At 39.8% G+C, this 25538-nt stretch overlaps 1 protein-coding gene and 1 pseudogene across 2 annotated transcripts in view; one reads left to right on the top strand and one right to left on the bottom strand.

Annotated features, from left to right (window-relative positions):
• Positions 1 to 1294: 1294 nt before the first annotated feature.
• Positions 1295 to 25538, top strand: part of LOC132148025 (zinc finger protein 271-like) — a 193280-nt gene continuing 169036 nt past the window's right edge. The window contains exon 1 of one of the 2 annotated variants that reach the window (XM_059557150.1): positions 1295 to 1531. The gene's annotated coding sequence lies outside the window, so the exon portion shown is untranslated. Of the gene's footprint in view, positions 1754 to 25538 lie in introns of both variants that reach the window. The other variant, XM_059557141.1, reaches the window with a different exon arrangement.
• LOC132143009 (zinc finger BED domain-containing protein 5-like) lies at positions 10107 to 11548 on the bottom strand (annotated as a pseudogene).

The following is a 25538-nucleotide window of genomic DNA, read 5'->3' as shown; positions in this document are numbered from 1 at the left end:
TAGGCCATCTATGGTCATGTTTCCTTTTGCTAAATGTAGCTGCTGCTGCTACTCTCACTTTTGTCTTAACATCCGCATCTCTTTCCCATGTAGCTAAACTTTCTAGATTACTTCTGAGAGTTTTGTTAGACCAAGTGAGATCTAGGAATGGCAAGGCTTTTCTGTACTCCGCTACAAGGCCATCTGACCAGATGCGTACTAATGGTCCCTCCTTATCATCTAGCACACTTTCAGGATCCCACTGTACGTTACTGCTGACTGACAAAATCTTTCAGTGTATTCACTCACAGTTTCTTCTTTCCTTTGCACGCAGTTAGTGATTCTAGACCAGTCTATTTTGGGTCCCATAATATTTTTTAGAATTTTCAAAACACCTTCCCTCAAATCGCCTTTACTGACATGTTGTAATTCAGAAGTAACAGCAGACTCAAAGGTGTTGAATTCAGATTCAGTTAGAATTTGTGACATTAGCTGTGTGACTTCTGCTAACGACAAGTCGTAGAGATGCATTTTGCTGATTAATGCTCTTCTAAATTCAGAAAAATGTGTGTGTGCTGAGGGTAAGCTCTGGGATACTCTCTCTATATCTTTAGGTCCTAGAACTTTGGTAACAGTTTGTACCTGGACAACAGAGGGGTTGGGAGCAACACTTTCAGTTCCCTCAATTCCCTGAGATCTCCTCCTAGCGCCACATACCTTAACAGAAGCTACAGGCACATCAGTTACTGACTGGATGGCTACATCTGTTTCAAAGAAAGTTTGTAAATCAGGGTAAATGCTATCAGTCTGACTAACTTCTTCCACATCAGTTTTTGCTGCAGCTTTGTTGCGGTTAAATTTCTTAGTCAAAGAGGATACTTTAGCTCTGAGCTCTTTGTTCTGTTCCTCTAGTTCTGAGTTAAGCTGAGACTGTTGCGTAGCTAGCGCTAAGGCAAATTCTCTGTGGCAGCAGATAATGCCTTTCAAATTGTTCTTGCGAATACATGCTCCTAGTACCTTTTTACACTCATCTACAGACCATGTTTTGTCTGGATGGATATCATATTTCTGAGTTAGTTCTTGTCTAACTTTCTCAGTGACTATTAGGTTCATTTGCACACCTAACAGTGATTTGGATTTGCTATCAGACCACAAAGGAGTCGCGAGACCACCTTTTTCAGTTGTGGGGATCAATCTAGCATTCTTTCTAAACATCTTGTGAGTTTCCTTTTTTACCACACAATCAAAACACTAAAACTTCTCTGATCAACAGAGAGTACCAAAAATGAACAATTCTTCTCTACCGACACAGAGGATAACACAAACTTCTAGCACTTTACGCTAAACTTCCCTGCCGAGACACAGAGGGTAGCAAAATATTAGCATGTGATGCTAATCTTCCCTGCCTAAACAGAGGATTATTTTCATCTCTAAAATATAATTTCTAGAGGGTAACTTAGTTAACCAAACCCTACAGCTGTCTGTTAACTCTTCTCTGACGGCGCAGAGGATAACACATTTGTTCTGGTCTTAAAGGTTCTTTTGGATAGAGGTACACTCACCAACCATTGGTTGTACAGAAAGATTCAGTCTGGAATGAAGTCAGATCTTTGTTGAGATTGCAGTTTCAATCTGGATTCAGGTGAGGAGCTCTATCCGGGTCACGGCGCCAAAAACTGTTGGGAACTCAGAAACGAAGACCAGGAGACTCTTGGGTAATCTTCAGCAGGATTCTTTATTGAGAACGCTCTGCGTGGCGCTGCAGTCATCAAAAGTCTAACTTGTCCTTAAGACATTGTAGTTTTTATACATTCAAGTGGGAGGGATCCATACCGTAAACAAAGCATGCAAATTGAATCAGGAAAATGTCAGACACTGTAATTTTCCCAGCCTTGATCTCATCAGCATAACAGTGTCATTCAAATGCATAGGTGCTAATTCAATCAGTCTGGCAAGACTGGTGAGGAAGAGCACAAAGACAAAAGGTCATTATCTCAGACTCTTGATTTTCTTGATTTGATCTTCTTGGATATGTCAGCTTTATTACCTACTATTATATTGGAACAGCTCCCATACTCTGTCCTGCCTGCGGGTGTCGCTGTTGGACAGTGTTTTCTCTACTTCCTGTTGGCCTTCTGTAGCTAATTGTAGCTCCGTGTAGCTGGTTTTTATTTTTTTTTCTCTAGAATCTTTATCTTACTATCACTCTCTGTTTTTTAAAGTGGTAAAATATAACTTAATTCACACCATATTTCTGATATTATCGATCAATCTTATCAGATTAACTTTGATCGTTCACTTTTATTTTATATCCGTGAGTGCAGTACACCTGCAAAGCTTTAGAACTCGTTAGCTTGTCATTAGCGTTTTCATTCGAACCTATCGCTGTTTCCTTTTCTCCTCTCCCTCGCTCCAGTTTTCACAAGTTCATCAAACAACCGCAGTAAGAATATTTCATCAAGCACGGTGAGTAATGGCTTCTCCCGTCATTGTTACTTGCACCTCTTGCCACATGTACAGTTTATCTATCTCTGTCGCTGATGAGGGATTCACATGTGATAAATGCAGGGAAATAGTTAGGCTGACAGAGAAGATTTCAGAATTAGAGACACGCATCCAAAGTTTAATTGAGGACAGTAAGAATGTTAGGGCTCTAGATACGGCTTTGGATGCGCCTAGCTCAGGGATTCCTGTACATTGTTCGGTTCCGGAAACAGAGCCCCAGCAGCAGGGCAACTGGGTGACGGTGAGGCAGCGTAGTCTTGGGTCAAAACACCGCTCTTCTCTTCCGATCAAAACATTAAACAGGTTCTCCCCACTCAGTGATGCACCCACTGAGAAACCTGATGAAAGTGCTCTAGTTATTGGTGATTCTATTGTACGGAACGTGAATATAGAGACACCAGCCACCATAGTCAAATGTTTACCGGGAGCCAGAGCGCCTGACATCTTGGCAAATTTAAAAGTGCTGGCTAATGCTAAACGTAAATACAGTAAGATTGTTATTCATGCCGGCGCTAATGATGTTCGACTTCGCCAGTCGGAGATCACTAAAAATAACATTAAAGAGGTGTGTGAACTTGCAAGCACGATGTCAGACACTGTAATATGCTCTGGTCCCCTCCCTGCTTACCGTGGTGATGAGATGCATAGCAGATTGTCATCACTCAATGGCTGGATGTCTAAGTGGTGCCCACAGAATAACATAGGTTTCATAGACAATTGGACGAGCTTTTGGGGCAGACCTGACCTGTTTAAAAGAGATGGTCTTCATCCCTCCTGGGGTGGTGCCACTCTTCTCTCTAGAAATATGGCAAATAGTCTTAGTGTTTATACTTGACTAACTGGGGCCCAGGTCAGGAAGCAGACAGACTGGCTAAACCGACCGTCTGCTAGCTGCCTCCCGTCACAGAGGTCAGTTAATTCTCAGCACATAGAGACTCTTTCACCTAGATATCACACTATAGAGACTGTGTCTGTTCCCCGAACTAGAAAATACAAAAAACGTCCAAACCAAGTTAAGATTAACAATTTAATTGAGGTTCAACAAATAAAAAACAAAAGCAATATGGATAAACAAATGATAAAGCTTGGCTTATTGAATATCAGATCCCTTTCTACGAAAACACTTTTTGTAAATAATATGATCACTGATCATAATATAGATGTACTCTGTTTGACAGAAACCTGGCTAAAACCTGATGATTACATTATTTTAAATGAGTCCACCCCCCAAGATTACTGTTACAAACATGAGCCACGTCTAAAAGGCAAAGGTGGAGGTGTTGCTTCAATTTATAACAACGTTTTCAGGATTTCTCAGAGGGCAGGTTACAAGTATAACTCGTTTGAAGTAATGGTACTTCATATAACATTATCCAAAGAAACAAATGTTAATGATAAATTCCCTGTTATGTTTGTACTTGCTACTGTATACAGGCCACCAGGGCACCATACAGACTTTATTAAAGAGTTTGGTGATTTTACATCCGAGTTAGTTCTGGCTGCAGATAAAGTTTTAATAGTTGGTGATTTTAATATCCATGTTGATAATGAAAACGATGCATTGGGATCAGCATTTATAGACATTCTGAACTCTATTGGTGTTAGACAACACGTTTCAGGACCTACTCATTGTCGAAATCATACTCTAGATTTAATACTGTCACATGGAATTGATGTTGATGGTGTTGAAATTATTCAGCCAAGTGATGATATCTCAGATCATTATTTAGTTCTTTGCAAAATTCATATAGCCAAAATTGTAAATTCTACTTCTTGTTACAAGTATGGAAGAACCATCACTTCTAACACAAAAGACTGCTTTTTAAGTTATCTTCCTGATGTATCCAAATTCCTTAGCATATCCAAAACCTCAGAACAACTTGATGATGTAACAGAAACTATGGACTCTCTCTTTTCTAGCACTTTAAATAAAGTTGCTCCTTTACGCTTAAGGAAGGTTAAGGAAAACAGTTTGACACCATGGTATAATGAGCATACTCGCACCCTAAAGAGAGCAGCCAGAAAAATGGAGCGCAGCTGGAGGAAAACAAAACTAGAGGTATTTCGTATTGCTTGGCGGGAAAGTAACATATCCTACAGAAAAGCATTAATAACTGCTAGATCCGATTACTTTTCTTCTCTTTTAGAAGAAAACAAACATAACCCCAGGTATTTATTCAATACAGTGGCAACACCACAGCAGTAATGACTTTATGAACTACTTTACTTCTAAAATCGATACTATTAGAGATAAAATTGCAACCATTCAGCCGTCAGCTACAGTATCACATCAGACAGTGCACTATAGACCCCCTGAGGAACAGTTCCACTCATTCTCTACCATAGGAGAGGAAGAATTGTATAAACTTGTTAAATCATCTAAACCAACAACATGTATGTTAGACCCTATACCATCTAAGCTCCTAAAAGAGGTGCTTCCCGAAGTCATAGATCCTCTTCTGACTATTATTAATTCCTCATTGTCATTAGGATATGTCCCCAAAACCTTCAAACTGGCTGTTATTAAGCCTCTCATCACAAAACCACAACTTGACCCCAAAGAACTAGTTAATTATAGACCAATCTCGAATCTCCCTTTTCTGTCCAAGATACTAGAAAAGGTGGTATCCACACAATTATATTCCTTCTTAGAGAAAAATGGTATATGTGAGGATTTCCAGTCAGGATTTAGACCGTATCATAGTACCGAGACTGCTCTCCTTAGAGTTACAAATGATCTGCTCTTATCATCTGATCGTGGGTGTATCTCTCTATTATTTTATTGGATCTTAGTGCTGCGTTTGACACAATTGACCACAACATTCTTTTGCATAGACTTGAACACTTTGTTGGCATCAGTGGAAGTGCATTAGCATGGTTTAAATCGTACTTAAATGACCGCCATCAGTTCGTAGCAGTGAATGAAGATGTATCCTATCGATCACAAGTGCAGTATGGAGTACCTCAAGGCTCAGTACTAGGGCCGCTACTCTTCACGCTTTATATGTTACCCTTGGGAGATATCATCAAGAAACATGGTGTTAGCTTTCACTGTTATGCTGATGATACTCTACTCTACTCTACTCTATATTTCTTCGCAGCCCGGTGAAACACACCAATTTGAAAAACTAATGGATTGCATAGTCGATATAAAAAACTGGATGACGAGCAATTTCTTACTGCTAAATTCTGAAAAAACAGAGGTGTTAATTATAGGACCTAAAAACTCGTAATAAACTAGAACACTGTCTAAGACTTGATGGTTGCTCTGTCAATTCTTCGTCATCAGTTAGGAACCTAGGTGTGCTATTTGATCGCAATCTTTCCTTAGAAAGCCACGTTTCTAGCATTTGTAAAACTGCATTTTTCCATCTCAAAAATATATCTAAATTACGGCCTATGCTCTCAATGTCAAATGCAGAAATGTTAATCCATGCATTTATGACCTCAAGGTTAGATTATTGTAATTCTTAATTGGGTGGTTGTTCTGCACGCTTAGTAAACAAACTACAGCTAGTCCAAAATGCAGCAGCAAGAGTTCTTACTAGAACCAGGAAGTATGACCATATTAGCCCGGTCCTGTCAACACTGCACTGGCTCCCTATCAAGCATCGCATAGATTTTAAAATATTGCTTATTACTTATAAAGCCCTGAATGGTTTAGCACCTCAGTATTTGAATGAGCTCCTTTTACATTATAATCCTCTACGTCCGCTACTTTCTCAAAACTCAGGCAATTTGATAATACCTAGAATATCAAAATCAACTGCAGGCGGCAGATCCTTTTCCTATTTGGCGCCCAAACTCTGGAATAACCTACCTAACATTGTTCGGGAGGCAGACACACTCTTGCAGTTTAAATCTAGATTAAAGACCCATCTCTTTAACCTGGCATACACATAACATACTAATATGCTTTTATTATCCAAATCCGTTAAAGGATTTTTAGGCTGCATTAATTAGGTAAACCGGAACCGGAAACACTTCCCATAACACCCTATGTACTTGCTACATCATTAGAAGAAAGGCATCTACGCTAATATTTGTCTGTTTCTCTCTTGTTCCGAGGTCAACGTGGCCACCAGATCCAGTCTGTGTCCAGATCAGAGGGTCACTGCAGTCACCCGGATCCAGTACGTATCCAGACCAGATGCTGGATCAGCACCTAGAAAGGACCTCTACATCCCTGAAAGACAGTGGAGACCAGGACAACTAGAGCCCCAGATACAGATCCCCTGTAAAGACCTTGTCTCAGAGGAGCACCAGGACAAGACCACAGGAAACAGATGATTCTTCTGCACAATCTGACTTTGCTGCAGCCTGGAATTGAACTACTGGTTTCGTCTGGTCAGAGAAGAACTGGCCCCCCAACTGAGCCTGGTTTCTCCCAAGGTTTTTTTCTCCATTCTGTCACCGATGGAGTTTCGGTTCCTCGCCGCTGTCGCCTCTGGCTTGCTTAGTTGGGGACACTTCATCTACAGCGATATCGTTGACTTGATTGCAAATAAATGCACAGACACTATTTAACTGAACAGAGATGACATAACTGAATCCAATGATGAACTGCCTTTAACTATCATTTTTGCATTATTGACACTGTTTTCCTAATGAATGTTGTTCAGTTGCTTTGACGCAATGTATTTTGTTTAAAGCGCTATATAAATAAAGGTGACATTGACATTGACCTATATTTAACATTTTAGAAATTTGTAATCCCACAAATGCATTTTTTTTTTTACATGATATTAAATCAAAACTGAACAAATGTTGTGTTTATGGACTAAACAGCCGTGGATCAGTAGTGGACTGCAAACAAAAAAAAGTCCTGTGTGAAAGCACAATGAGTCCGTGCTGCGGACTGCATATGCATTGCAGGGGGAGTATGTGTGAAGGTCTGTTGTTTGGAGGTTTTTAGGTTTCCAAAATTCCGAGGTCGACCAAACAACCATTTTATGGAAGTGCTGTCGGGCTAAAATTTTCGCCGAAGGCGGCAACACGAGCTATTTGCTCCAGCACCATAGCCGCAAGCACGTCTTGGAATATCAACCAACAGAAAATCCATTGTACACCTGATTATGCATGAAAAAAAAAACTGTCATAAACTGGAAAACCGGCATAAATTAAAAAAAAAACAGTGATATAAATTTTTAGTTAAACCACCCAGCACTACTTTGAAGTATGAGGAAAATGTAGATTCATTATGCATATTTTTATTGTGTGATAACAGATTTGTGAGATTCGGATAAACTGAGATGTCTTTCAGAGATTATAAATGCAGTGCTCTTTGCTGGCATTCCATGAAACCATATAAACTACGCACACAGCAGCCACTTGCTTTAGTTAAGAATAACTGATCTGTGAATGTTGATGCTGTAATAACAAACATTTATTTTCATAAATTTCATGGAGAAAAAAAGTAATGTACAGTAGGTAGACAACCAAAACGGGTAATACCGCCGCACGTTCCGCTGCCACAGGGCCGCGGCATTAACTGTCAGTCGCATGTTAAAATAATTCACGAAACTACCGCCAGATGGCGCAAAAAGGGACGAATTGGGAATGGAATATTTTTACAATAAGTTAATTTCAAAACGTGGAATAGTCTTATGCTACAATCTACAGTGTGTGTGTATATAAATATATATACCGTATTTTTCAGACTGTAAGTCACATCAGTCCAAAAATACGTCATGATGAGGAAAAAAACATACAAGTCGCACTGGACTATAAGTCTAATTTATTTAGAACCAAGAGAAAACATTACCGTCTACAGCCGGTAGCTAGGTTCACTTTGGTATATTTTTGTTCATTAGGATTTTTTTTCCGTCTGTACTAAAAAATGTGTGAACTACAAAGCCTATTTTACATACTGAATAATAGTTAAGCTTGAAATGGGCAACATCATGAATATGGAAACATTTGGATTTCTCCAGAATTTCTCCAACCTTACCTTATGTTTCCTTTAAATTATCTTTATTATTAACTATATATATAATAACTTTATATATATATTAACTATATATAACTAAGCATCATACTGTATACTGCAATTACATTTATCCATTGGAATTATACATTTTTAATTATTGTTCTGTTCTGATAAATTTGTTGAATGTAAAGGATTTGTTGTAAAGTGAGGGGAACTAAAAATATCCTGTTGGCACATCATAACATTAGGCCTGTCTTTTCTGAATGTAATAAAGTGCAACTTTTTTTTCCTCTTGCCCCCCCCCCCCAAAAAAAATGCAGCAAAAGAAAATAGGCCATTAATCAGTTAAAATGTGTTACTGTGGGTTAAAAAAATACATATACTTATGGTGCGTTCAAGTCCTTCTGGGAAGTCGTGCTTATGACGGCATGTGCGTTCAAGTCACTTTCGTCGGAGCAAGATGGCGTGTACTTTCTCTTAATTAAAAACACAAAAATACAGCAATGTTTTTTAACTCTTGTTCTAGAAAATTAAGAACAAAGAAATGTGCATTAGGTATACTTCGTTTTTTAATGTTTTAAATTATTTTATGAAGCCGCTGCCAACTTTGTTACTATTTGCATTGTTATATTATAGGCTAATGCCACCATATTATGTGTCGTCGATTAACTTACTGCGCTGCAAATAGAAAAGCCTGACAATATCACAGCTAAATACCTTTAAGTATTGTATATTCCGCCATGTTAATCACTGACACGCCCCCAACTCGTACAGATCGGGGCTTAAAGAAAATCCCGAGCTACCCACTGGTATTTACGATATTGTGGTGGCGTTCATGTGCATTCAACTCGGAAATACGATCTAAACGAGATGACTTGAACGCACCATTAGGAACAGAGTATTGGCCTAGAGCAGTGTTCCTCAAACTTTTTCAGCCCAAGGACCACTTTATCTTACAATTTTTTTCTGAGGACCACCTAACAGAATCCTACTCTAACACACCCCCAAAAACCAAACAAAATAGAAAGGATAAGCTAAATTTAAGTTTAATATGCAACTGTTTCAAGTAAAAAACTAATTATTCAAACACAATTGCAATGATATGATCAGAAATTATATTAATTTTTATTTAATTTGAAAAAGTAAATGTGAAATGAGTTGCAGCTTAATATGAACAACAAACTGCACATGTGGAAAAAAAATTAAACATACTGTAACAGCCTAGGTCCCACTTAATGCCATTCCAAAGAGCCATTAGTTTAAAACTGAGGTGGTGGGTATAGGATGTCTATGGTTGTAACTATGGTAACAATAAAATGCTGAAAAGAATGTTCCCCTTAATGTCCAATATCACTGAAATTACTGGGATTTTACACATGAAACAAAAACTAGTATATTACAAAACGAATAGATCTGTGAATTTTAGATTTTGAGATTTCCATCTAAAACTTAACGTGAATATTAATGAGACGGGTGGTGCTGCTTATCAGTTTCTGAATGTCTGGCTCCAAAGAGGAGAGTTTCAGTCTCATACTAGGCTCCACGTTTAGTCTGTTGCGCTGTTTTGTTTTCAAACCAACCAGTGTGGAAAACCCAACTTCACAGTTGTATGTAGTTGGGAAGGGCATGAGCAATTTGAGGGCAGATTCTGCAAGCTTTGGATGTTCAGGAAGGAGCTGAGCCCAGAAGTCTGTTAAGGGCTGTTGTTTGAATGACATTTTGAGACCTCCTTGCCTTCCTGTATTGAAAGCTTGGTACATTGCTCAATGATGTCGCCAAACGGATTTCTGATCCACTCAAAGTCCACATCTAGCTCTGGAAAGTATTTCCCCAGCTGCATGTGAAGGCCTTGTAGATGTTCCTTTATGGCTGTGACGGTGTCGTCACCCAGGGTCTCTTCAGTGTCGAGAAGAAAGTCTGCTAGAGTGGGGAAACAGTCAAATTCAGGGCGATCGATACGTGCGCACCAGAGCTTTAATTTGGTGCGGGCCCCTTTAATTTTGTCATGTACAGTGAAGACTGTGACCATTTTTCCTTGCAGTGCTAAGTTGAGCGTATTGAGCATGCTGAAAATATCTGCAAGATAGGCTAGTTTTGAAAGCCACATAAAGTCATGAAGTCGATCATACAGTTCATCAGCTTGGTGCAGAAATAATTTTACTTCATCGTGCGGTTCAAAGAGACGAGACAGGACCTTGCCATGGGACAACCAGCGCACTTCAGTGTGGAACAGAAGTTTTGTGTGCTCACTCCCCATTTCTTCACACAGGACTTTAAAAAGACGCGAGTTGAGGGCCTTGGCTTTGATTAAGTTGACTATTTTAACTGCCTCGTCTAAAACAGTTTTAAGGCAACTTGGCATCTTTTTCACCGCGAGCTGTTCTCTGTGAATGCAGAGATGATGATGACAGAGGATGGAGCAACATTAGGCACACGCGTTACCAGGCCCTTGTGTTTGGCTGTCATCGCAGTTGCACAATCAGTGCAAACTCCAACACAACATTTCCAGTCAATTTTATTATGCACAATGAAGGCATTTAGTGCATCAAAGATCGCTTCTCCTGTGGTGTTCGTTGGAAGGGATTTACAGAAGAGAAAATCTTCGTGGACTGAGCACGCATGGATGTATCTCAAAAACACAAACAAAAAGAAGATTTGCCTTGTTACCAATGTCCGTGGACCCGTCCAGCTGAAGAAAAAAGAAGGGACTCTGGTGTAATCGTGTGATCAGCTGCTCTTGGACAGTTTCGGACATTGAAGTTATGCGTCGCTGGACAGTGTCATTGGACAGAGGTACTTTGTGAATGTCATCACTAGCTTTCTTCCCTAACATTACGTTTGCCATAACTTCTCCAGCAGGCTTACCTAGAGTCTCTCCAATTGAATGGGGTTTTCCCGTTTTTGCAATGAGTAGAGACACTCTGTATAATGCCTCAGTAGCCTTTGCATTTTCACCGGGCATAAAAAACTGTGAGGTGTTTTTACTCATGTGTCGCTCAAGCTCATCACGTTTTCTCTCAAAATAATCAATCTTTGTGCTTAGACTCAAAGTGACGCTTGAATTTCGATGGTTTCATTGCTTCATTAGCCAATATTTCATAACACAAAACACAGTGAGGTCTAGGATCCTCAAGATCCCCAGTCCAGAAAAATCCAAACTTCATGTACTCATTGTGATATTTTTGCTTAACTTTCTCACATGGTTTTCCATGGTGCGCTAGCTCCGTGGTTTGCGGGAGTGTGGTGGCCAGTGGCCATGACTCGGTATCTTCGGTTCTGGCTTCAGTGGGCCTTTGTGGTGCTGTAGTTTTGCTGCATTCAGTGGACGCTTGATATTTTCTTTTGTCTCCTCTTTGGTTTAGCCACCGATCCATTTTTACGTTATTAAAACAGAATGGCAAGAACGGTTTCGAAAGTACATAAAAAATCTACTTAAATAAGTTAAACACTTGCCTAGTTTAGGTCATCTTTTCGCCGACCACTAGGGGGCGATGGCGGACCACTCTTTAAGAATTACTGGCCTAGAGTATTGGGTTTTGTGTTTTTATCCAGTTTTTTTTTTCTTGTGTCTGCAAATGACTTTGTGCATGCGCATTCAGAACCTGCCTTTCACGTTGCTCAACTGTGGACGATTACAAAATGCTTGATATAAAGATTGCGGTCCCATTTTATATATGAACTGTTTATTTAAAAAAAAATAAAAAAAAAATCTAAATATATTGTTAGTTTAATGCTAACATGCAATCAAGGTCATCTGATATAATATAAGATGTATGTTCATTTATGCTATTTATCATGCACTGTGACATTTTACCATTTCAACTCATATACTCTTTAAGATTTTAAAGTCAGTTTAACAGTATTGATATTCAAGTTGAATCTATTATTAAAAAGGTTTTAATTGCTTAAATTTCTTCTATGAATTAATGTTAACATGACTTTTTCGTCATAGCATTTTTTTTAACGAGCTACATTCATTTTCCCGAAACCAAGCACCCAATTTTTTACATTTTTTAATCTATTAATACCTGTCAAAGCTCCTACAAGTTTTTTTGTTTTTTTTAAACAAGGTGCCACTCAGGGAGTCAAACGATAACATCATCATTAGAGTTGCCAATTGACTTCATAAATGGAAAATAAGGGCTAATTGAGATTATTTTATTCTTTATTTACAATGTTTATTCTTGTTTAACTCTATTTAACAGCATTAACTTACAATGAAAAATGTCTTCCTTCGGGCAGACTGAATGTTTTGCTAAATGTTGGCTCAGATGGCGCGAGTCCTGCGCGCTGTGGGGCGGGAGCAGCTGACGGAGGATTCCGCTTGGTCTTAAAGCCTTCCACAAATGCCTTCATTCACAAATAACAATGATTTTCGTAAAAATAATGATTAGTTATCAATTGATAGTTTGTTATTATTTCGGTCTAGTGATAATAATTATATGGGCTGTGAGTAATAATGAATAAAAAAAGAATGGCTGCTGTGAGTGCAGGCATGTTTCAACCCAGTAACATGACAACACCCTGTTCCTCGCAGCCAAACAACAGTCCAGCTGGAGGGGGCTGGGTTTTTTGGGGTAATTCTGTGTAGCTTGTGAGATTTGGCACAGTCCCAACATTAACCATAGCAAATTTGAGGTCTCTAACTCCAACTCTCTAGTGCCACCACTTGTCCAAACTTTCAATGTTTCTATGCTAATAACTTTTGAACCGTAAACCAGAAAATGAAAATAATTTTTTCTTAACTTAAAATTGAACTTAAAACTTTTCAAACCTTTTCAAACTATCTGATCAGGCTTTCGAAAGCCAACTTAAAGTTTGTCTTGATAAACTTTTTTCTTTTGAATCATTGGCTCATGCCAAGTCAAATGAATTCAAAAATCGCAAGGTTTAGTTTTTTTTGCTATTTTCAATTGTACGAAATACCTACTTTTTGAACTCATCCTAGACGGTTAGTCCGATTTTCACAAAATTGGCTCAGATCATCTTCAGACAATGCTGGCAAAAAGTTATGGAATTTATTGTTGATTCGTCCAACCCGCCTTTAATGACACGTGAACAAATTTGACAAAAAGCACTCAAAAATGTGAGGCTATATCTCGGCAACCGTTTGGCATATTGAGACCAAACTTGGTGTGTGTCCTAATAACTATGACCTAAGACTACCTGCAGTGTTTCAACGCAGTGTCACCTAGTGGTCAGGAGATATGAAAAATGAATATTTTTGCTTATAACTTCTGAATGGTTTGGCTAAAAATCACACAACTGGTCTCTTTAAATTCAGTGAGTCATTTCGAGTTGAATGATATCCAGTTTTCCTGTGTCAGCCAGTTTTTAGGCGTCGAACATTTTGAATTATATTTTAAAATGGTGTAGTTTTTGAATGCATGAACGTATCGTTTCCTTATGAAAATAAATACAAAAATATTCGGCTCCATGAACATAAGGTACTCAAAGTTATAATTACATTTTTGAATAAATTAGACTATTGAAATGAAAATGGTCTCCCTATATTCTTTGGGTCATGCGGAGAACATCGATACCAATGATGCCAAAATTGGCCATACTTCCTGTCCGACATTTTGATTTATGCTGAAAACTTAAAAAATGACACTTGAGGCTGTATCTCTGCAATGCTTTGGCATATTGACACCAAACTTTGTGTGTGTCATTGATAAGTCACACAGAGTTTTTTTCTTAACTTAATATTGAACTTAAAACTTTTTAAACTTCTTAAACTTCAAACCTTTTCAAACTTTCTGATCAGGATTTCGAAAGCCAACTTAAAGTTTGTCTTGACTAACTTTTTTCTTCTGAATCATTGGCTCATGCCACTGAGAAAAGTAAAAATCAAAGTTAAGACATCTCTGTTCCAGACCATTCTGAAAGAAAAATGTATTAACGCATATAAAATGCTTTAAAAACTTTAACAGAGATGTCCTGAGGGTATTTAATAGGTCTGCCCCCACAAAAGATTTTTTAGTTAATAGTTAATCATTTGTCATTATTCAACTAATCGTAGGTTTATATTGAATTTACATCTACAATCCATAATGAGTCTTAATATATTCTGCACTCAAGCACATGCATTAAGTTTGCCACAAGGCACAGGCAGAAGTAGCTTAATAATTGTGAAAAAGGAGAAATTTTAATTATTTATTAATAAACAAATGTTTTCTTGTCGGCTTCAAGATGAAATTCCCAGTGCTGACTCTCCATATTGACGCATCTTTAGAGAGAAATGCAACCTTCACAGATTACATTAAGCTTTAATTTTGAATTGATTTGTTTAAAAGAGAAGTGCAAGCTTCACAGATTACTGTTGCGGTAGTCAGGAACAGGAGACTGGAATAACAGAGAATCACGAATTATTGAAGCACAAGCAGAGGAGCAGGTAGTGAATGGAGGAGCAATAGGTGAGGATATGGTGCTGGTGACTTGAGTGGTGAGATGATCCGGAGGGTAGTGGCATAAGGCGATGGAGGCAGATGACAAACACTATGGAGACAGGTAGACGCTGGAGAGAGGTAAGGAGGGAAAATGGTTACCAGGTAGGTATTGACCTAGTTGCGACCGGACAGTGACTGCATGTGTGTGTGTGTGTGACTTTTGTAGGAAGGGCTGATTGCAGGTGGATGAGGAGCAGGTGAGTGTGATTAGTATATTAAAGGGGAGTTGTGGCCTAATGGTTATTCGAGTCGGACTCCCAATCGAAAGGTTGTGAGTTCGAGTCCCGGGCCGGCAGGAATTGTGGGTGGGGGGAGTGCATGTACAGTTCTCTCTCCACCTTCAATACCACGACTTAGGTGCCCTTGAGCAAGGCATCGAACCCCCAACTGCTCCCCGGGCGCCGCAGCATAAATGGCTGCCCACTGCTCCGGGTGTGTGCTCACAGTGTGTGTGTGTGTGTTCACTGCTCTGTGTGTGTGCATTTCGGATGGGTTAAATGCAGAGCACAAATTCTGAGTATGGGTCACCATACTTGGCTGAATGTCACTTCACTTTCACTTTCACTTTCCGGTGAGGGTGTGCACTGTGATGTGGTTGGTGTTGGAGCCTGGCCTGTCTGTAACAATTACATAATGCTTTCGTTTTGAACTGTTTTGTTTAAAAGACATTTCAAGCTTTCTGTAAATATATTTCTCATGTATGTGAGACACCCCAATTTTTATTTATTTAATTATCAGGAAAAAATTCAAGTGATCGAGAGGGCACCTCTCCTTTCAAGGATTTAGCTAAATCATGCAGGTTTAATTTATTCGCCAAAATAATGGCAGCGAAATTACAGTGTGTCACGTTTTACTAAAATAAAGGAAATAATTTATAAATCACGCAACAATTTCTAAATCAGTGTACAGACAAATATCTTTTTCCCCAAAAATTTAAATATAGGCAGCTCACTGAAATAAACTACAACTTTTAATGCTCGTCTATCCCACTCCTGCTCCACACTCACTGATATCAGAAACACAGCTCCATGTCTGAAGTATTTCAGTATGTTTGAAATAGCACAGTACAGTAAGATTTTACTTATAAACGGTAAGGAGAGATGACTGAGGATGCTGACGAATGATTAATAGATCCTGAGCACCATCGATGCTGAAACAATGTATCATGCAGTCCTAACGGGGAGGTCCCAAAAGACCACTGTAACATTTACTGCTTTTGAGTTGATCTGAATCTAACAGTACATATGCATTAAACATATGCGTAAGACTTATAAAACTCACATTTTGACATTGTTCTTTGAGGAGTAACTACATATTTGTGTTGATCTGAATCTCACAGATGAATCTGCTGGTTTTGATGAATAACTTTATTCACTGTGAAAACATTAGATAATGTTTATTTTTCAAGTAGGGATATATTACTATTACCGGTTTGACGATAAATCATGATAATATTCCCCCCGGTTATATTTCATCTTTTTATTATCTTTAAAACCATATTAGATTACCACGATATAAAAAACTGGAGATAATTGAATACTGTCCAGCATAAAGCACAGTTTTCATTAACAGTCTCGGGTGTACTGCAGAATAGTTCTACCAGAAAGACTCGGGAGATAAAATGTACGAAGCATGCATTTATTGACAACTCAGCAAGCATAATTATAAATTTCTTTGGCGGAAGGCCCCGTCCATGGTTCGTAATCCGAGGGTAGCGGACCTGCATTTCCTGCCTGAAAACGAAGGCAGGGGCGCAGCCGACCCCCCCTGGAAGGTAAGGACAGGACCATCCTGGTGGTGGTGGGGAGGGTGGAGGTTGTTATCACGTCGGCATCTGTGAACTCAAACATGTGTAAGTACCATCTTTTATACCAAAGTATAAAGACGTGATTGGATAATGAGGAAGGTAATTAGTGATGAAGTAATTGAGTCTTCCTGGCAGAACTTAGGCTGAAGCTTCCATTTCTACCAGAAAGACTCGGGAGATAAAATGTACGAAGCATGCATTTATTGACAACACAGCAAGCATAATTATAAATTTCTTTGGCGGAAGGCCCCGTCCATGGTTCGTAATCCGAGGGTAGCGGACCTGCATTTCCTGCCTGACGACGAAGGCAGGGGCGCAGCCGACCCCCAAAATAGGTGGATTATGAAACCACCAGACGGGCCAGCCTTCCCCCCAAAATAAATAGATGAAAGTATACAAACCAGTTGTGAATCCTAAGGTTCCTGGAAGATAAAAAGAGAGAGTTAGCATGATCAGTATGATGACGTTAGATTAACCTAATATGCCTATTTTTTTTTTTTTTTAAATATATGCAAGTTTTATTTCAGACATGTACAGGCCTTGATAGACCATACAGAAATAGCCGCAATAGGCAGACACAGACAGGCCTCGATAGACCGTACAGAATTAGCCACGATAGGCAGACACAGACAGGCCTCGATAGACCATACAGAAAAATAGCCATGATAGCCAGACACGGACAGGCCTCGATAGACCAACAGAAATATCCACGATAGGCCAGACGCAGACAGCCACGATAGGCAGACACAGACAGGCCTCGATAGGCCATACAGAAATAGCCACGATAGGCCAGACGCAGACAGCCACAATAGGCAGACACGGACAGGCCTCAATAGACCGAACAGAAATAGCCATGATAGCCAGACACAGACAGGCCTCGACAGACCATACAGAAATAGCCACGATAGGCCAGACACAGACAGCCACGATAGGCAGACGCAGATAGGCCTCGATAGACCGTACAGAAAAATAGCCATGATAGCCAGACACGGACAGGCCTCGATAGACCATACAGAAATAGCCACGATAGGCCAGACACAGACAGCCACGATAGGCAGACACGGATAGGCCTCAATAAACCGTACAGAAATAGCTATGATAGCCAGACACAGACAGGCCTCGATAGATCCGTACAGATATAGCCACGATAGGCTGGACGCAGACAGCCACGATAGGCAGACACAGACAGGCCTCGATAGACCGTACAGAAAAATAGCCATGATAGCCAGACACGGACAGGCCTCGATAGACCATACAGAAATAGCCACGATAGGCAGACACAGACAGGCCTCGATAGGCCATACAGATAGTGTGTGTTTTTTTTTATTTATTTATTTTTTTATATTATTAAATACCACCACGAGTAATTGCATGAATTTACCTGATTTCTATCAGGAGAGCTTGCTGAGCTTCGAGAATGGTCAGGTCTGATGTATGATTCGAACACGGAGGAAGACCATCTGCCCATGATCTTAATAGCGGACGTAGAGATTCCTCGTTCAGCTGCTGAAGTAGCTGGCCCAATTCTGAATTGCTGGTATAGAGAGAGGGGGATAGACTGCAGCTTGAGAACAGCGGTTAAGTGAGTTCTAAAACAGCCTTGGAAACGGGTACTCCGTTAGGTAGAGTAAAGAGCGGTGCGTTTTTAGAAGTTCTAGGCCGGATTTTAAGGAATTCCACCGTGGCAAGGAAGGGACAGAATTATTGATTTTGGAAATTGTTAAGGTAGCACCAGAACCTTGCACATCGGTTTGGAGTGCTTAAGGAAGAGTGTGAAGAATTTAGGTCTGAATCGTAGATCGGAAAAGGAATGCCACGAGCAGGATCAAATTAATTGGGGAAGTCATGGCCTAATGGTTAGAGAGTCGGACTCCCAATCGAAAGGTTGTGAGTTCGAGTCCCGGGCCGGCAGGAATTGTGGGTGGGGGGAGTGCATCATCCAAACTTTGAAAAACAATAGAAAACTGCTCAGCCGTAGAAGAGTTAAACACATGACATCGCCGAGCTGGTCCACTCGGTTTAGAATAAGGGAGAGAGATCTCAAATAAAACAGGCATGTGATCTGAAAAAGACGCTTCACAACTTTCAATATTACAAATTTGTAAACCACATGATAAAACAAGATCTAATGTGTAACCATGCTTGTGTGTAGGATCTGGACCAAATTAAAAGAGTCAATAACATTTAAAAAATCTTTGACTAGTGGCTTCATAGGACAACAAAAATATTTAATTCCAGACAAAAAGTCAGAAAAATCATTGATTAAGTCATTATATTTAGGTGGTCGGTATATTACAGCACACAACACTGGCTGGCAAGTTCAAAGCTGGAGTAAATGTCTGATGACAGTTAACGACATTCAAATTTTTCTTTAAAAATTGTCGCTACTCCTTCTCTTCGTCTTAAAGACCTCGGAGAATTTAAATATGTACAATCATTCGGTAAAACTTCTGAAAAACACTTATTTCACTAGCATTTAGCCATGTTTCATTCACACATAAAAAAATCCAGTGCACGGGAGGTGAAAAAGTCATTAAAAATGAAGGATTTGTTTGTTAGTGATCTAGCATTGCAGTGCTATCCTGGTCGGAGTCAGGCCTTCTGCCATCAAGGGTTCCCGATCCAGCGGCCGAAGGCTTTAGAGATTCACGCCACCTCTACGGAGACGGGTGAGCGGGGAGGGGGGACATCCACGTCCTTGCCGACGAGCGTTATCAGCCCAGTGTATACAGAATCTATAGAATGCCAGGAAATAACGCAACGTCGATCCAGTTTGTTTTCAGCAAGTGTGGTATAATGATTAATCCAGAAACATTTCGCCAGATAGCATTTGATTTTTACCAGCAGTCTACTGCATTTACCCCGGCATCTATAACGCCTCCTCCGGAAAAGAGGAACTGGCGCGTGCCAAAGGTAGAAAGGGATTGCAGATATGAATGGGAGAGAAGTTCTCTGTTCACTCCCATCATAGTTCACCAAGTCATTTGTGGCAGATCTTATATTTAGTAGTATTTGGCCATCATATAGCAGTAGAGAGTCGACATTTTTACAGATAATTGACAGAAACAACACAAACACAAGCGGGACTAGAAGCAGCAGACGGCACGCCACACACACTGGCGCCATCTTGAATCCAGAATTGTAGAAGACAACAAATCCAATCGTTTCACGCTCCTCCTTAGCGTCATCAAACCACATGATTGTTATTGTTTTGGTAGTGCGCCCTCTCACGGCTGGTCCTACAACCTGTCCCTTTAAAAGTGGTATATATGCATGTTAATATGGAAAATTTAAATAAAAATAAAATAGTTCTCCTCTGATGTAAATTTAACTTCCTATGAATTAATGCAGCCTCCTCATCTACAGGATCCTGTGGAAAAAGACCAATTTTGTTACATTTACAGTGTCTGCATGATGAAATGTGGTCCTGAAAAGTTTTAGTTTGAAGGGATATCTGGCCCTTCCCCTTACCCCTACCCCTCCAAAAGAGAATCAAGACAAGGGGAAAGGCTAAGGGGTAGAATTGGGATTGGGCCTTAGTGATCTCTCTCCCACAACACTGTCATTGATATAACCGTGATAAGCTTATGCTTCTGACGCTGCGTGCAGCTGAAATCAACCAAACACTAATCACAATGAAACATCAACTTTTGAAATAAGGAATGCAAACAGTGAGATAACGCCAATGTACATGGTGAACCCCCTCTAAAATGCATACATAAGAATGCTTATTTCACTTAACCTGTTACATGTCCGTTACAATTAGGGTTGGGTATCATTTGAATTTTATCAGATTCTGCTTATCGATTCCGATTCTTAATGATTCCAATAGGATTAAAAAATTAAGTCAAACATTTAGATGTCAAACATGTATTCTGTCTTTTTACAAAGCATTCTTTTTGCAGCTGAATGACATGATAAAACATCAGCAGCCTACAAAACACTGCAAGAGGAATTTTGCCTGTGCTGAAAGAAAATAGTATAGCAAAAACAACTAGATTAATATAAATTTTAAATATTAAAGTGTTAAAGACAAGTAAACAGTCAGTAATAAAAGAGATAGGAAGAAACAAATCAATCAGCAATATCATAAATAAATACAATTTAACAAAATTTCAGGTACAGAAACTAATTAAACGTTTAAAAACAATGCATAGTTTTCTTTTTTAATGACTGGCAGCACGTTTATTAGGCTGTTGCCTCTTTAAGCAACAATACTGTACATGTGTTTTCTTTCTCATGTGTTTACGTTCACGTAAGACAAAAACGTGTTCATGATGATATATTGATGTAGTTTTCTGTATATTGGTCGACAAATATGAAAGAAGTCAGGTTCAGCTCAGAACAACCTTTACTACAGTTGAAATACATGGAATGGTCCGAGAATGGACACAAACCGGGAACCCACAGCGCGATTGCTGACCGCTGCTCTGTGTGCAAGCACTTGCGCTTCATTTGTGCTGCACACAAACAGGGTGCAAATTCTTTCCGTTCCTGCACTTGTTTTTAATCAAATTGAAATGCGAACGCAGGAATCGTAAAATTTGCAGTCGGTTCTAAAATGGAATCGAATTTCGATAGTTACAATTGGTGTGTCCTTGAGTGATTACATTTGCTCTAAACTGCATTTCGCTCTAGCTGTATAAGCACATGCATTAAGGATTTAGCTGGTAATTGCATTTAGATGCTGCTAATGTGCTTAATATTTTGCTCCTGCATGCAATGCAAACAGCTAGCATAACTGTATAGCTATTTTACTTGATTATAGTTGCCGTTGCTTATTTTTGGATGTAATTAGAGAGACCATGTAATACACACAGTGATATGGATTAGAAGAGCATTCACTTATCTTAGACATTGATTCCGCTTTCTTGAAGCATGCTGTGAAACTGCTACAACAAGCACTAGTCATATGTTTGAATGTTGAGCAGAGAGCTTAATAGCTACCCATACAGGAGAGAACCAATCAGCTGTGCCATGTGATAATGATATCAGATTCAGTTAGACCTTTCGGACTGCATCAAAAAAATTTCTTAATATAAATAAATAAATAAATGGAGTTAATTGGTATTAACAAAGGTTCGGGAGCAGAGGCTCATAACAATAGCACCTCCAAGGTCATACAGCTAACAACAGCACCACCACGGCAGCCCCTCTGGTGGACGATCATACAGCTAACAACAGCACCACCACGGCAGACCCTCAGGTGGATGATCATACAGCTAACAACAGCACCACCACGGCAGCCCCTCAGCTGGACGATCATAACGCTAACAACAGCACCACCACGGCAGCCCCTCAGCTGGACGATCATACCGCTAACAACAGCACCACCACGGCAGCCCCTCAGCTGGACGATCATACAGCTAACAACAGCACCACCACGGCAGACCCTCAGTTGGACGATCATACAGCTAACAACATCTCCACCACGGCAGCCCCTCAGGTGGATGGTCATACAGATTACCACAGCACCACCGTGGCAGCGGCTCAGCGGACAAGCCTGCAGCTAACCCCACCAACACGGCAGCTCCTCAGCGGACGAGCCTGTAGCTAATCGCACCATCAGGGCAGTGCAGTACTAAGCGCATGTCTAAGACCGTTGACTGGTTCTATAGCAACTGGGACCCTTCAAATGGCAGCTGCAAACTTACTGTTGGCTCTTTCATTCGGAGGACAGGGCTTCATGCGATTTAGCGACCTATTGAGCATTGCATATTCTATAGTGTTTGCTTACAGAGACCAGTCTCCTTTAACCTCCAATTCTATTTCCAAAACCTCTTTCCATTCTCCCCCTCCCTCCCTTCCTGCATCTTGCAACACACCCCACTCACAAACATCCTTTCATCCCAACATCACTTGTTCCACCCTTCCTGCAACCTATTCTACCCTTTCTTTACCTCTCAATCGCACTCTCTCCCTTCCTTTCCCTACCTCCTGTCCCCCTCCTATATCCTCTCATCCTCTACTCCCATCCCCCACTCAAAGACATCCTTTCATCCCAGCATCCTTTCTTCCACCCTTCTTTAAGCCATTGTCAGGGCTGCCTCTCGTCTGACTGCAGACTCCTTCACTCCTACGCATTCTGTGATGGAGCCATGCGAAAAACTCCTACTCTCATAAACCTGTGACACCAGCAGACTGACTTAAAAAGCACCCCTGCATTTCTATCACGAACCTGACATAGTCGACAGGCCAATAGCAGAAGGAGCCTGTCCTCCAACAAAAACGACCATATAGATAGTTTTTGCAAGCACCTTATTACGACCTATATTTATGTTTTAAAGCTAAGTGCCCTCTAGCGGGCGTAAAAAAAAATGAGCATCGCGTTGCGTCTGTCGTCATGAAATGACATATAACGTCATTACCAATCAAAACGTACGTTTATTGTAATCGAATGTGTGGGCTAATCTACCAACTGAGCTACACGAAACACAAATCAGAGTGCAAATAAAAGAGTACAAAACATTAATATGAAAACAACCTTTTGCCAATAGAGGCGCAATTCTAGAATACGCTCTGATGGGTCGTATTTCAGGGATTTGGACAAACGACCTATACGAGCGTATTGGTTGGAGGACAGGTTGAGCAGAAGAGTCTGAATTAAATCAATTTATCTTCTTTCCATGACACTCCCATTCCAACCAATGACCATATCATCACAACCACAGAATACTCATTCAATTAGCAAGTCACGGAGCTTGGCTAGCCAAAGCTGATACCACTAAATACCAAGTCTTGCCTATCCATCAAGAATCCTGTGAGGCTTCTGGGAAGGTGCCTTTAATTCATTGTGAGCCTCATTCCTTTGCAGAAGGATGTTGGTGCTCCTTCCGAAGCTACAAAGGATTCCTACTAACAACCACAGTCTCCTTACGTTCTTCACCTCCTTGAAGACTTCAGATAGTGGCGCTTTCATCTGCACCACCATAATGGATATCCACACAAATCTATGTTTCACTGAACTCTGCCTTCCATTATCAGAATAGAAACCGCTAAGCCTCACAGTTCATCTGAGCTAGATGTACTAAGCGTCAACTAACAGGACTTCTAGGCCACCTTAACAATGCCATCCAGATAATACCTCAAGGGAAATCGTTTGCATCAGACATTCGGTCAAAAGCAGAAACCATCTCTTCGATAACGACAGTCACATTAGATAAACATCCAATGCAATTGCGCTTCCGGCAAAAAATGGAATAACATTTCTTTAAATAATATCTACATCTCTCATCCCGGATGCATCCAACTTTATACTTATGCAACACCCTAAATATACTTCAGCAGTTAATATGGTGACTGCAGGGTTGATTCTGAACAGCCTCTGGAATTCAGTTACTACAATCCACAGTCAAAAGCATATAATTAATAAGCATAGAATTAAACATATCCCATAGTCATAACAGCCATCCTTAGGGGTTTGAATAGTCCGAATCTACCACTCAGACTATGCAGTAGGAGTTGAAACGATAAACAAGGGACGGCTATGTTTGGCAGTTATGCAATTCATGCATATGCCTACTTAATCTACTCAACGACAATTCCTCCTCCGAGCAACTCCTATACCAAGACTCCTAAATCTTGTAACCGACTCTTCGTCTCATTTCAGATTTCAGAAGTCAGACGTGGCTCCGGAATAAAGATGCATCGCTGGTCATACCACAGACCAAACACCAAACAGGCTTCCCAAAAAGCCAATCTTAATTGCCTTGATCCATTGCCTGTCTCAAAGCTTCCTTTCCCATCAACCGACCTGCCTTCACTGCATGAAAAGAGGTGTATCCGTCCTAGGAAACTCCTGTATACACCACTGATTTTCGGAAGTATCTACTAGTTCCACTGAGGGTAAATTTCTAATTCCACCAAGTTAGGAAACTCCCGTAATGATACCAATTCAGATGTATCTTGCTGAAGGGATATCCCCGTGGTATATGCAGCCATTTGTTGCCATGGCAAGTAAATCCCTGAAGAATGTTGTCAGGAGACATTTTCACACCTCAAGAGCCCTTTCACTTCACACATTGAAACACCTCTGCTGTCCTTATTGGTGTTTTTTCTCAACATTGATTGGTTGTTTTAAAAAAACACACCCCAAACCCTGACAACTATTGGGACAGTGACCTGTCAATTTCCTGATACTAGTATTTGATTGGTCACGGTTTTCATTTAGCCCAACCCAAGCCCTCATAGCATGGTGACTTGATTGGTTTTGGCCAGCTATGTTAATAAACCATAACCACCCCACCCACTATACAACCCAACCCCTCAAAAATGTAAAACAGAATGGATTCAGAATTTCTTTTTATTAAAATTAAACCAAAACACTTAAAGAATTAATATATAAATAAAGCATTAAATATATAAATAAAACTATAGGAACGGTACAGGGGAAAAAGTACTTTTATAAAATTTAACCAAACACAAGCAATATTATAACAGTTAGAGAATATAAAACGAAATATGTACACAAAGCAAAGTACTTTTATAAAACTTTACTAAACACAAGCAATATTATAACAGTTACAGAATATAAAACTAAATAAACTACTTAATATGTACACACAGCACAAAGTGTTTAAAATGTAACCAAACACAGCAAACACAAACAATATTAAAAGAAAATAAGTTGCAGAATATGAAACTAAATAAATCTAACCTAATAAGTATACAAAGAATAAGATAAAATAGAAGAGAATACGTGAAAATGTGCAGTTTGTAGTGCAATTATTAAAATTGCAAAACCAGTGCAGTTTAGTTAAAGTTGTCAATAGTTAAACAAACAATAGTCAGTTTCTCCAAGTCGCAATTCGCAAAAAATGACTTCTGTACACAATGCCGACAATTTAAATTGTGTTCACGCAAATGGTAC

Source organism: Carassius carassius, chromosome 1 (genome assembly GCF_963082965.1).
Source record: "Carassius carassius chromosome 1, fCarCar2.1, whole genome shotgun sequence".
In the NCBI taxonomy this organism is placed as follows: domain Eukaryota; kingdom Metazoa; phylum Chordata; class Actinopteri; order Cypriniformes; family Cyprinidae; genus Carassius; species Carassius carassius.
Note: the sequence above shows the minus strand (reverse complement) of the source record. Positions and strands in the feature narration are given on the sequence as shown.